The sequence below is a fragment of the Sphaerodactylus townsendi genome, linkage group LG12 (assembly GCF_021028975.2).
Source record: "Sphaerodactylus townsendi isolate TG3544 linkage group LG12, MPM_Stown_v2.3, whole genome shotgun sequence".
NCBI classification, from domain to species: domain Eukaryota; kingdom Metazoa; phylum Chordata; class Lepidosauria; order Squamata; family Sphaerodactylidae; genus Sphaerodactylus; species Sphaerodactylus townsendi.
The window spans coordinates 4,875,185-4,889,677 of NC_059436.1; the positions used below are offsets into that span (position 1 = coordinate 4,875,185).

The 14,493-nt window shown below is 42.5% G+C and overlaps 1 long non-coding RNA gene across 1 annotated transcript; it reads right to left on the reverse strand.

Annotated features, from left to right (window-relative positions):
• Positions 1-488: 488 nt before the first annotated feature.
• On the reverse strand, positions 489-14,255 carry LOC125442264. Its single transcript, XR_007245965.1, has 2 exons — positions 13,931-14,255; positions 489-1,292 (listed from the first exon to the last, which is right to left on the reverse strand). It is a non-coding gene; the product is annotated as an uncharacterized LOC125442264 (long non-coding RNA).
• Positions 14,256-14,493: the final 238 nt, after the last annotated feature.

The following is a 14,493-nucleotide window of genomic DNA, read 5'->3' on the forward strand; positions in this document are numbered from 1 at the left end:
AGTATGGAGAAGAAGGTTAACGGGGGACATGATAGCTATGTTTAAATATTTGAAGGGATGCCATGTCGAAGAGGGAGCAATCTTGTTTTCTGCTGTCTCAGAGACTAGGACACAGAGTAATGGATTCAAGGTGCAGGAAAAGAGATTCCACCTAAACGTTAGGAAGAACTTTCTGAATGTCAGGGCTGTTTGACAGTGAAATTCACTGCCTCTGAGAGTGGTGGAATCTCCTTCCCATGGCAGGGCGTTGGACTTGATGGCCTTTGTGATTTCTTCCAACTCTATGATTCTATGACCCAAAGATCTAAGGAACTGTCTCTTCCCATATGTTTCCATCTATCCATCTATGATACTTCTACCACCTACTTGCTATTCCCTCACTTAAGGCTGCCCACCTGGCATCAACCAATGCCCATATTTTCTCTACTGTAGCTTCCACTATGGGGAACTTGCTTCCTGGAAGATGAAGAGAGTGCCAACTCCAGAAATGTTCAGAAGACACTGCAAGGCAACTTTATTCGCTAGTGTTTTAAAGGGGTATAAATTATAAACATCTTTGCAGGGGGGAAGGTTTTATTTGGTATCCATAGATACTTTCCATTGTGTTTTCTCTGTGAAGTTCTTCATTAAATTTGCAAGTGTTGGAAGTGATACACTTGCTGATCTTCTCACCAGTTCAGACCTTAGAAAGGCTTCCTCCTGAAGACTGACTTTGCCATTTCTTTTTTCTCTTTTAAGTGAATCTCTCAAGCATTTGATAGAGAAGAAAGGGAGATTTTATTGTAAAAGGCAAAGCAGTTTTGTCAATAAAAACACAGGTGGGCTCAAGTTAAAATATTGATCACATCCTTTTGCCTGAAGATTCTCTTGAGATATTTAGTTCTTCTGGGTATCTCTAACCTGTTGATCCTCCAGTGTTAGAAAATGTATTTTGTGCATTGATTTTCCAGTCACACAATATCCACCAGGCTGCAAATTTGCTCTCTCCTTCCTCATAAAGAAAGCTTTCTCCTTTGCCAGTCATTGTTATCATTGTATCCTCATTCTTGCATTCAGTCCAGCTTCTGGAGATGGCTAATAGACTGTATGGCACCCCAGGAAAGAAGGCATTTTAGTAGGGATGCTGTTAGCTTTCAGAAGCCTGCTGATCTGGCTCAAATATACTTCTTTTGATTTCTTTTCTTCTCGCTTGCATTACATGAATCCATCTTTCTACCATTTCCTATGTCCTTCTGCCCATATTTTTCCTGTGTGTCAATTAGTGTTGTGCATTATGCATATCAATGAAGTGCCTGGTAAAGAAATAAAATGAGCAATGTACAATATGCATCAAATACATGAATAAATATCTTCAACAAGCAAACTGAAGCCATTCACAATATACAGAAACAAAACACATGAAAGGAATATATTCTACATTTCTCCTGTATTTACCCAGTATTTGACCCCAATGCATGTTCATCGGATATCTAGCTTTTATTCTTGACTTTGATGCATTTGTAACATGTGTGAGGTTGAATCCCATGACACCAGCAGCTACATTGCAAATTTGGTGCCTCTGTCTTAAAAAATAATCCCCCAGAATCCCACAAAGTTTTTAAATGAACTAATGTAAGAACTCTCCCTTTTAACTTTTAAAGGAAATGTATCCCTATGGTGAATCTTTCCAACGTTCTAGGGGAGCTTTCAAGGTAGAGGTACAAAATTTTCAGCTGAGCCACCAGGTGCCTTTCCTTACAAGAACCCCCATTTTTGATGAAGATTGGGTCAGGGAGTCTAATTTTATGGGCCCCCAGATGCAAGAAAATTATGAAATTGAAACCCCCTGAGCCAAACCTAACCAAACGTTTGGCTCTTTCAGGGAGAGGCTCCTGCAGCTGCATTAAAAATTTAGCTCAATTTTTTTAAACCTCAAAAACAGTCCCACCCCAAGATCCCAGGAAATATTTGCCATAGGGTAACATGTAACAGTTCCCTTTAAACGGTTGCCTTATGTTCGTTAATAGCAAAACTTCTCAAGGCTCTGGGGTGCTATTTTTCAGGCAGAATCACCAAATTCAGTGTAGCTGTTGGTGTCTTTCCTTATAAGAACCCCCACGTTTGGTGTAGATTGGGAAAATTGTTTCCAGTGAGGACAGATGGATCACCTTCTGTTGGGACCCATAAAACTGGACCTTCTGACCCAACCTTCACCAAACCTGGAGGCTCTTTTAGAGACAGTCACCTGTAGCTATTCAGCAAATTTGGTGCCTCTAAACTCAAAATACCCCCCAAAGCCTTGCAAAGATTTCCCATAGGATTTAGTGAACCTGAAAATGTTCAGATATTTTTAAGAAGCTGAAAAAATATCATATTGGTATGGGTATTCGGCTTTTTTCAGATTTTCCAAAAACATTTAGGTCTGAAAAATATTGGGGGGAAATTGGTGCACACCCCTATAAGAGACCAACATAAATGGTTTTCCATTGCCTGCCTTTTTGTAGAGACTGGACTTTCTCAGTGGTATTCCATCCAAGTACTGACTTTGGCCAACTCTGCTTACGAGCCAAGATCTGATGTAATTTGGATAGCCTGGGCCATCTAGGTCAGAGAATTGTGTTGCTAATTTCAATGAAATATAGACTAAGTAGGGAACAGCTTGACAATGAGAGGAGAGGAAAAAAATCTGTCTTTGCCCCTAAGCTTTACATATGTCATCAATTAGATGTGTATCTTTGTATGCCAAAAGCATAACAACAGTTGTCTAAAATAAAGATGTCCACTTTAGTATGTGCTAAGTAGTTCTGCATTTGCACTTTTTCTTTTCATTTTTTATCGAAGGAGTAGTGAATTTTTTCCTGTTCTTGGATATTCATTTTCAAAGGCAAAAAAGTGAATTATCAATAGAGAAATGTTTGTGTTGCAAAGCACATCTTCACCATATGGATAGATAATTCAGTAGGGTGATCATGGCCCATGAGTAGGAAAATTAAATTCAGTTCCCCACCTACTAATAAGGGAACTGAGACTATTTTAATTGAAATGTTGGGAATCTTCAAAAGGTTTCAATTCCATCTCTTTCCTATACTATAGAACATGAGTGAACTCTTGCTATCTATTCTGCTTTGGGTGATGTTTTGGATTGTCTTAATAGAAAGGAGAATTGGCACATCACCCCTAACTGGGATTTTCCACACTGCCTCAGCAAATGCTGGGAGATTTGGGACTTGATGCCTAGGAAGGATGGAGTTTGGGGAGGCTGATGCTGTAGGCTGCCTTCCCTAGTCTCTATTGTCTGTACTCCGGAGACCAGGAGAAATTTCTAGTGTCATGTGGAGTTCATTTTTTTCTCCCCCTCCTCAGTTCTTCGGGATGCAATGCTAGAGATCAAGGCCTATTTCTGACTCATTGCTTATGAAGCAAAAGTGTTATGACTTCTGTGCATCATGCTCTCCTTCAATGGAATTTGGGTCAGCAACCATGTTAATATCCCCAGAGGCCAGCCACGCCATCCTAAGCATAACTTCATCCTTCTAACTCCAATGGTCTTAGGAGGTTGTAACTCTAATTAGGATAGTTCTTCAAGTCTCTCATTCTGTCTGCAGCCAATAACCATCCCCTGCAGCATCTCATAAATTAAGTCTATCAAGCTATAACTTCCTTCTCTGAATCTATTTATGCCCAGCTGCCACTCTCTGTAATTTTGGTTTGGTCTTTTTGGAGGAGTCTTGGAAACATGGATCTGCTTCATTGATGTTTGACTGGGCTGTGTCAGCAGCCATTTCTGCACAGCACAAATGCAGATGTTTTGAAAAAAACCATTTAGGCTTTTTTCATCTACATAGCACAGACCAAAAAATAGGTCTGTGGGAAAACAGTTCTTTTCCCTATCTCCCCTGCCCCCCACCCCCACACACTAACTCTCACTTCCGTTTCTGCCACAACTTACACCCGCCATTTTCTCCTCCTTGTGATTCATACTGCCTGCCATTTGGTGAAGGTTTCCCTCAGAGATTTCCTGTACTTGGAGCTCATTCACCCGCCATTTCTGTGTAAAAAGTGCATAAATAAAGTTAGTTTTGATTGCCGATTTGGTACATGTGTTATTTTGCCTTTTTTTCCTGAGGAAGGTGTAACAACACAATATAAGAATCTGCAATGTGCACATATTTCAAGTCATCGTAACTTCAAAGTCATCTCCCTCAATACAAAACAAAAAGGAAAAAAAGGACACATGCATTGAATCATCAGTCAAAACTAACTTTATTCGTGCACTTTTTACATGGAAATGGTGAGCAGATGAGCTGCAAGCAGGGAAAACCTCTGAGGAAAACCTTCACCAGATGGCTGGCGACATGGAGAATCACAAGCAGGAGAAAATGGCGGGTGCGAAATGCAGTGAAAATGTAAGAGCTTTAAAACTGGGCAAGAAAAATAAGACATTTCCTGCTTTCCACACAGCAAGCAGGAAATGTCTTGACACTGTCATGAGGAAAAAAGATAGGCCCTTTCCGCATGGGCCAAAAACGACGGCCTGGGGGCGGTAAAAATGCCGCCCCCAGGCCGCCGTTCGCACAGGTGGCTCTGCTGCAACGCAGCAGCGCCGACCTGACAGCGCTTCCCCCCCCCCCAGGGCGGCGTCAGGCTGCCCTAAACAACAACCCTTTAAAGGGTTGTTGTTGGGGGGAAAGCGTCTTCCCGGTGGCACGGTGCGAACACGCTGTCTCCCTGGCCCGTCCCACTCACCTTGTCCCCGTCGTCGCCTGCTGGCCGTCGAAGCCCCACCCACGCTGTCCTCCGACCCCTGGAGGTCGGAGGGCAGCGTGGGCGGGGCTTTGACGGCCAGCAGGCGACGACGGGGACAAGGTGAGTGGGACGGGCCAGGGAGAAGAGGCGGCTCCGTGCGGAGCCGCCTGCCATTTGCCGGCCTCTGCTGCGGCCGCTCGCATGCATGCATGCGAACGGCCTTCGCCTCCACGCCGGCGGAATTCTCGCCGGCATGGAGGCGACAGGGAGGCCGTGCGGAAACGGCCATAGTTAGTTTAGCATTTTCTTTTTTAAAAAATGGGTTGAGCAGAAATGAAATGTCCTGAAGAAGTCTTGGAGAACAACCTCCTCCCCAAAACACTTCTTGCCAACCTCTTCCCCAAAACACTCATTTTAATATTCTCAAGATGTTTTATTTATGCTGTGCAGAAATTGTCAGTGTCTGGGCTGGTCAGCAGTACTATAGTGCTGTTGCCCATCCTACTTCAGAGTATATTAATATACTTATTTATTTTAAAATCAAATTTTCCTGAAAACCATTACTGGGGCATGTAAACTTCCACTGTGTATTTGAACTGGGTGAATTTTTACATCAAATCAAAACTTTGATGATATCAGTGAGATCTCTGCAGTCTCCAGCAGAATTTAAAGGGTGCAGAGGCAAGGGATATTCCTAAAAGAGAAACTCTGGGAAGAGTAAGCAATCAGATAAGCCCTCTAATGAATGTGAGGCAATGCAACATCTGCTCAAGGCAAATTAACCTACCATTCAGACTTGACCTAAGTGCATAACTAGCATTGGTCTAAAGGGATTTATGAGGCTGCAAACAAACCGCACTCTTATCGTGTTGCATCTTCCTTCACAAATACATCTTGACATTTCTACTTGATGGGAAATAGACCATATTATATAGCAGATGATGTGAAGCCAATTTGGGAGATGACTGTTAAGAACACTGATGTGGAGGGCCCTTGATGCTCCATCTGTACCATCATACCTCTGGAACAGAATATGGAGGAGCTGGTCATTGACAATGGATACGAAGAAGGTCAAGAAATTGTTATTGTCAAAAGATATTTCTTCTCAGCCTGTTAAAGTTGTAAAGAAATTCAGCACAATTTGTTTGTTTATTTCTGCTCTCAAAGTGGATTCTATCCTTTAGGAACTCTAGAGGCTGCTGTCCTTCCTATCTTATACCACATGCCCATATATTGCATTTAGAACACTGAACAGAAGACATGAACAAGCACACCCCAAATAATAAATATACATGCTATCCATATTTCATCCTAAATAAGAATGATGTTAATAACCAGTCTCTGTTTCGATTATTAAACACCACACAGGCAGGATAGGGTTCTCCGGGGAATCAGGGGACTCAATAGGTATATACAAAAACATTACTGTATGAATTTACAAATGGAAAAAAGAGTACCTTAAAAATAGGTTGATGATGACTAACGGTGCAAAAATTAGTGGAATTAACCCCATTAACTTCAGTGGATTTAGAAGGGTGTAACTCCACTTAGGATTCCACTGTAGATACAGGCTCTGTCCCAGAAGGGACAGAATGTGTAAATAAGTTGTGTATAACATAAAGGAGGTGAGGCTGTAAATCAGCTTCCTCTGACAGCTTACAAAATCTTGGAGAGGGATTTTTCAAAGAGTTGGATAGGATTTCCAAACTGTTTATTCCAATCCTGGATTTCTTCACTGGCCCCTACCCTGTCTTTCTGCCTAATAACAAAATGGTTGTTGGTCCCTGTTGTTGAAAGCAGCAAACCCATTCACCCCACACACAAAGTCACTGTGTGGACACGTTTGTAGGTCTGCCAAGTATGCACAAAAACATTTTCTCAATTCACCGAAAGAAAAAAAGGACCCGACCCTCCCCTTCCCCACAATGGCTTTGCTGGGACTGAATGTTAAACAGCAGCATGAATTTTCAGGACCATGGAGAGTGAATTAAAGGAAGAAAACAAAATCCATTTCCTAAGCTCTAGAGAGCTTTTATAATTGCCAACCGGGAAGTTTTTGATGGATAGGGAAGGATGTCTAGGTTATTTCCCATTATGGTAATTCCTGATGGCCCCCAGCTTGTGTTTCTCTCCATGCATGTGTTGGTCTTTGCAGCTAGCTAGTAAATACTAATTTTAAGCACCTTACAGAGATTCAGCATGGTGTAGTGGTTAAGGTGTCAGACTAGGATCTGAGAAACCCAGGCCTGAATCCCTACTCATGGAAACTTGCTGGGTGACCTTGAGCCAGATAGATACTCTGAGTATCAGGATGGGAACACCAGGGGGAATGGCAAACTACCTCTGAACATCTCCTGCCTTGAAAACCCCATAGGGCGGTCATAAATCAGTTTGACTAGAAAGGGGTGCACCTTACAAGCCTATATGAAAGCACAGGCACCTTCCGCACATGCAAAATAATGCGTTTTCAAACCACTTTCACAACTGTTTGCAAGTGGATTTTGCTATTCCGCACAGCTTCAAAGAGCACTGAAAGCAGTTTGAAAGTGCATTACTCTGCGTGTGCGGAATGAGCCACAGAGGTGTAGCAAAAAGTTGTCCTTTCAAAAACAGATTTTCAAACTAAGGGCACCCTAAAATCATGCAAGCCAACCATTCCTGCCACCATCTCTTCACGTCATTCCAGGTAATGGCACTGCATGAGAAGATGTAATGTGTTAAACAGAACTATACCAAGGAGCCCATTTTGTATCCACAACTAATACAACACAATGTATTCAGATTACATTTATTTGCCCACAGTATATCCAGTTCCTACATGGATAAGGAGTTGGGGTTTGCAAATAACTGCTGTGCACTTGTGTCCCTGAAACTGATACTATCATAACACCAATGAACAATTCAGGTGGAAAAGAAGAGCTGTAATTTCATTTTCCCCATACTATTCCTATCTTGCGAAACAATTAATCTACAATAGCAGCGTTGTCAAAAAATGTGCACAGCCTGGCTACTGTATGTTCAGTTAGAATGTACAAATGTAATTTTGGAAGGGGAGTCATTTGGTTTATTTTTCTTGCATATTCTCTTGGCCCACCATTTTCATTCTGCATGTTTTCTCTGGCAAATGTTTTGTTTCCTGTGTTCTACTTTATGTCATTTTCCTGCCATTTTAACTGTATTTCTATGCAATTGGCAGATAACTATATTAATGGAAATAGTTCGCAATATACTTAGCCAGAAAGAATAAACCCGAGTTAGTGAGACATTGGGAACATCTCTAACTTGCAGCCTGGTTTGATGAGGGTCAAACTATGTTGCTACTCATGGGGTTAAAGCAGACCATAGAGAATCCATTCTGAATGTGAAATACTTTTTTTCTAGGGCCTACTGCTTAACAGCTTTAATTTTATTGATGGTAAAACAAATCAAGCAAAAGAGGCTGTTTCATGTTATAATGAATATTTGTGCTTTAAAGAAAAACTTCAAACATTTCTAAAGGTTTAAAGATCAATTTGTTCTGGCTGTTTTTAGGTTGATCTCTGATTGGTCCAAGTGGCAATTATACATTCATCTGCATTTAATACTCACACTTTCTTTTTCTCCCCTCTATACAGTGACCTCAATTATTCCCACAAATCAGGTTGCTTTTGTTGACTTCAGTAATTAAGGCAAATGAAATCAGTACACTCAAATAAATTGTTCTTGGGGCCCACTAATTGCCCACTGTAACATATTTTGGCAGGAACAGGATTTTTCTTAGCCTGAACTTTAAGTTATCTGAAGCTGAACAAAGGTTGGCAGGTTTTAAAAAGCCCCTCAAGGAATGCAAGATTTGTTTTGGATTCCACACTTTCAACTGGACTGACAGCACCATCTTAAACCATGTAACTATTTATGATCCACCATAAGAGAGCAATCCTAAACAAGTATACTCTGGAATAATTCCCATTTTGTTCAGTAGGGAAGACTTGCTTTAAAAGTGTTCCTGTAATTGAATATGATTAGGCTTACTTTTGACTCTTTGGATCCAGTGCAAGGTTGCACCGGCATGCATGCCCACTCTGGGGGGTGGGCAGTGGTGTTACCAAGGAAGGAGTTGACAATAGTTGTCTCCTACCTGGACTTTCTGGCTGAGGGTGATACAGCCAATGCCTCAGACTTATGCCACCCAAAAGACTTATGCTATGGAGGGCTTTCAGGTGGCCAGGGAGGTTTTTGATCCCATATCCCTGAACTGACTAAAAGCCTTCTGGAAGTGGTTGGGAGGCATGGTAGTGGATGGAGCTGTTAATGAAACAGCATCAAGAACTACAAGCAGTGAAGTTTCCAAGCTGTGATATGAGCTTTTAGCATGACCTGTAGAATTCAGGCCTGTGAAAACTTATTATGTTACCCACTTAGGGCTAAATGTGGCCTAGGGTCACTCAATGGGTTTGTAGCGGAGACAGGTTTTGATGGAGGGAGCACCTTAGATCAAATGTTTTTAGCTAATATGCTGCATCAGCATTGTTATCAGAGCATGAGCCTTTAGACTTCTTAACCCAAGATTACTGAAACAGTGAGATCTTTTTATGTCCCTCTCTTTCTGTTTCCCCTCTCCTTGCCCCCTCCCAGCATTAGTAATCATGGGAATAAGGCATGGGGAGATATACATGTCAGGAAATGGAAGCGATAAGTTTGAAGGCTATTCTTACTACTCACATCTTCAATTGGGCACAGAAGCAATTTGTACCTCTTTGTCTAGCAGGGTTACTTACAAGCTCTTACAAGTTTATTGTCAAACCCCAAAGAAATGAGGACCTCAGAAAGTAGAATGAAGAGCAAAGAACACCAATATGTCAAGCTCCTCTTTTACAGCAGCATAAAATGGTCATCTCATGCAGCGCTATCATAAAATTAAATCATTCTCGCCTGTCATTTTGTAGGGCCTATGCCGACAGATTAAAAACTACATGGCAAAATGTAATTTTCTAAACTGAGGGTATAAGAAGAATTTGAAGTGTCTCCCTTTGCAGAGGCAACTCAGTTGTAGTGCCTTGTGGTATTGTCTGAAGCAAGCACCCCCAGTGGGTGTACAATTTAACACAGCTGTCTGCTTTGCGGGTACAAATTATGCTTGAAGAGCCATGGGAAAGGCTGGAAAGTGACAGTTACATTAACAAACTAAGGTTATTGCTTCCGTACCTTGTTGCAGAACTCATGCCACTTAAGAAGTCTTAAAGACATTAAGCTTTCTGATTTTAAAGTCAGAATTCTTGCTAAGGGGTATTAGTTACATGGTGAACAAGTGGTATGTTCCTCATGTCACCTTTTTCAATCAGCCCTGTCAGTAGGGGCGTGGCTCTGTGGTAGAATATCTGCTTGGTCTGGAAATGATCCCAGGTTAAGACCCCAGCATCTCCCCTGAAAAGGATTAGATAAGAGATCATGATGCCATGAACAATAGGGAGCTGGTGCCAGCCTGAGCAGACAATACTGACCTCGACTGACCAGTGGGCCGATTGAGAATAAGGTAGTTTCAAGTGTGTTTATGAACAAAATGGGCATTATCTTAATGCTTGTAGAGGTCCCATAGCATTACCTTCCCATTCACAATCCTCATCTGCCACAGTCAGAATAACCTCCTGAGGTAAAACCCTAATGAGGTGACCCACCCCCTTCAAAACTATCACATCACTCAGAAAGGGTGAGAATTTAGGAAACAAAAGACCAAGTTTCAAATCTGGTGATCTTGGTACAGGCCTTCACCCTCCAAACTGCCACCACCACACTTGGACAATGTTCATGTTTCAGCAACACGAAGCATATAATGTAATTCTTCCCTCTGATTTCTTTCTCCCTCAGCCTCATTCCTCCATAACTCTCTCCCTACTCTCTGTCACCCCACACAGTTATTGCCAGATAGCTCCTACAGCTTCCCTCCCACAAGGTGCCTTACACAGTTCTTTTTACCACTCTTCCTTGGCTTCAAGTGTCTGAGACGTTCAACTGAGCTACCTCAGAACCTCCATGCCTCCCCTCTTCATAATCTCTTTCTTAACCATCTCTAGGAGTAACTCTCTTACACTCATCCCAGAATTCCTTCATTATAACCTGACATTGCCATCACCACTTCTCCCACCAGAGCTCCTCTTCTTTTCCCCTTGAATTTTGTCCCCTTCTCTGTTGCCCCTTCTTTCCTCAGAGTTCTCTGGGAATAGCTATGGTGGAACAAATCTGGATACCACAAGTGCTCAATCTTAGAACTGCAGTGATTGAACTGCATCTTAAATTTGCTTCATTTTCTTGGCTTTTTGATCTCTGTTATAATTTAAAAAAAACGTTGACCCTATCTGCACAGCACAAATGAAACGTCTCATGGATGGGGAAGCAAGTGTTTTGGGGAAGAACTCCACACAGTTTTTTCCTCAAGATGACTTCAGGATGTTTTATTTCTGCTCAAACTGGGTTTTTCAGAAAATGCTAAATTAGCGATTCTTTTCCCCAAGACAGGGTCATGATGCTTTCTCTTGGCTGTGCAGAACAAGGCAGCATTTTATTTTTCCTGTCCAAGTTTAAAACTCTTTCTTTCAGTTTCTCCGCAGGTCATGCCCATCATTTTCTGCCCTCTTCAAGAGGCTCCATGCTGCTGACATTTGCAGAATGTTCCCACAGAATTTTCTCTGCTTGCCGCTCATCCACTTATCTTTTCAGTGTATCAAGTGAATTAATAAAGTTAGTTTTTCCTGGTAATCCCACACACCTTTTCTTCTTTTTTAAATTAGATATATTCAAAGCTACAATATCATGATATGAGAATCACAGCCAATTTTCACTTGTTGATATCATAGCCTCGAAACGTTATATACTGAAAGGACGTGCAAATAACTGCAAGCAGAGGACACTTCATGGAAACTTCATGCAAATGTTGGCAGCACAGAGCCTCCTGAAGAGGGCAGAAAATGGCAGGCATGAGCTGCTCAGTGGAAATGGAAAATAAGAACTGACAAATAAAGCGTTGGCAGGGGAAGCGGTTCTTTCCCCCATCTATGCGGACAAAAAATCCAAAATGGATCTTTTAAAAATGTCTGTAAAACATTTCATGTATGCTGTGCAGAAAGGGCCATGGACTTTAGGAGTTGTTCTCATCGTCTAACAACAATCCAAGACCTGCTTGTGTAAACACATTCACAAGATCCCAGAACCTGGGTTGAGAAAGCACTTACAAATGGCACCTACATGAGTAAGCCCTGTTTACTGTGTAACAGTAAACTTTGGCTTTTCTTGGAAAAAGGATTGATGTTCTTTTGGTTTTTGATTTCTTCATTCTGTGTCACTGTCACCAGCAAGTATTCTCTTCTGGAATAAATCATGGAGGAGGGGGAAAAAAGAATAAAGAAGCCAGGGAAGAAAGACAGTGCTCATCAATATTTGCTGTTGTTAAGAAATTCCACTGGGATCACCCTTCTGGTGGGAGGCTGAGCAATAACAGATGTGCACACAGCTGTAGCCGCCTAGTGGAACAGTCAAAGTAGCCACATTTGGCAAGGTGGAGACAACTTAAGGGACTCGTTTGGAATGTCTCTGTTTATATTGCCTTTATATTAATCTCCCAAGACAGGAGAACAGATGCCCCCTCTTCGTAACCACACACCAAGGAAGAAGTGGCAGGCAAGAGTTAAGGTTTTTGTCAAGGTTCCTCTTGCATGCCTAAGCCGGCAAAGCCAATTCTTGCAACTCTGGAACGGATGGTTAAAAAGTCCTCAAAATTGCAAAGATGCTCTCCTCCTATCTTCAGGTGTCCCAGCAGTTAATTATATTTGGAAACAGCAGAAGTCACTAAACATTCAAAGCAGCAACACACTAGCCAGAGACATATAGCAGGCAAAGGCTTGGCAAAGAAAAGGCTCGAGAGAGATTTTGCATATGCTATTTAAAACACATTTGGGGATCTCTGCTGCTCTCACTGATATGCCTGTATCCATATTTTTAGATAAAATGCAGCACATTTTTAATGTAACATGATTCTGTTTTTAGACCTTGCCCAGAAGGAACATGTTAGAGGCAACAATTATTAGATCATGAAGTGTGTTCCACAGCCCATCCCCCTATCCAAAATACACTTTGGTCCACTAATCCCCAATGTAATGTCCAGCAATGTGTTTCGGAATACCCATTTCCTCATTTTACTAGAACAGAAGAACCCAGGATACATCATCTTTGTGTCTGCCTGGAGTACCCATTCAGAAACAGCCACCTTCATCATAGGAGGATGCCTGGTTTAGGACTGGCAAACATTTTGTGATTGTCCCCAGCACCAATGGCAAACATTTTGTAGTTGTCCAGGGCCCCCATGGCAGCCATTTTGTGGCTTGAACTTAATGTCAACAATCATCAAATGGTGGTTTACCAGTCCAAAAGATTTATTTACTTCATTGAAAACACACTTGCTGCGACGTTTGTTAAACTTCTCTTTTTTTAAGTACGGTCCTGATTACCCTTACTATGGGCTTTTCTATACAATACATTTAAAATGTTTTAAATGTTTCCTCTAAGGAGTTCTGCATTGTTTTTTTTATCCCCAAACATTTTATTTCCAGCCTCAAAACGTTTTAAATGAATGTCCTTTACTCTCTGGCTGAAACATTTTGAAAATGTCTTCAGTTGCTGTGTGATCTATCTACTATGTTTCCCATGCTTCTCTGCTTCCCTGAACATTCTTCTCTGCACCACCTTCTGAGCTCACTCAGTTCCCCCTCACCTGTTTATTTGCAGCATTAGCAGTTTGTTCTTTTATTCAGGGTGGAGTGGGGGAATCTTTGCAACATTGAGTATACAAGGGTAGAGAATGCATCAATTCAACACAGAACTAAAAAGGGGGGTGGCACATCATATAATGGGAGCCAGGGATCGTTTCAAGAGAGTGAGTGTGAACAAAAGGGGGGACTGGGAACATTTTACAAATGTTTTACAAAATGTCTTAGGAGATTTGTGAGAAAAGGGCCATCATCTCACTTAATGCCTTTCATCTTGGTTATTATATAAATTATAAATAATAACTAGTGAGAAAAAAACAACTTCTAAAAAGCTTGCAGTAATGCAGAAGGGAAAGCCAACTTTCTCTCCACCAGAGTGGTTGTCTGAAAGAAAATAATGGCTGTCCGGGTGCGGGCGAAGTCCCGGCATTTGGGACGCCCGCCCCCTCCCTCCCCGCACCCAGACTTACCAGCGATCGGGAAAGAGACGCGTCGCCATGGGGGAGACCTTGCATCCAGCCAGCAGCCAGGAATGTGGAAGTGGGGAAAGAGCAGAGACCTGGCTGCGCCCGAAACACAGCTGAGCCGGCTTGGCTCAGCTCAGAGAGGCGGCAGCCAGAGGGGAGGGGAGGGGGAGGACCTTGGAGCAAGAAAGATTATTTAAGGAAGGGAGCCCAAGAGCTCAGGGGCTGCCGCTGCAGCGGGCTGTTGAAGGGAGGGAAGAGGGACGGTTTAGTGAGAGAGGAATCTCAGGAAGGGAAGAGGGACTGTCTAATGAGAGAGAAATCTCAGGAAGGGAGGAGGACGAGCGGGCAAGGCAGGGAGCTGGCTTGCCGTGGAGAAGCAGTCAAAGGCTCAGTGAAGCAACTGGCCAGGGCGGGACTGCAGGCCTAACTACAACTGGCTGCTAGTGAAGGAACTACAGCCAGTCCAAGGGAGGGAAGCCACCGGGGACCTGGGTGGTGAGGTTTGGGTACCAGGGTGGGGCAGCCTACGTCACGAGGCGCCCTGTGGGCAAAACTGTTTCTTGGCC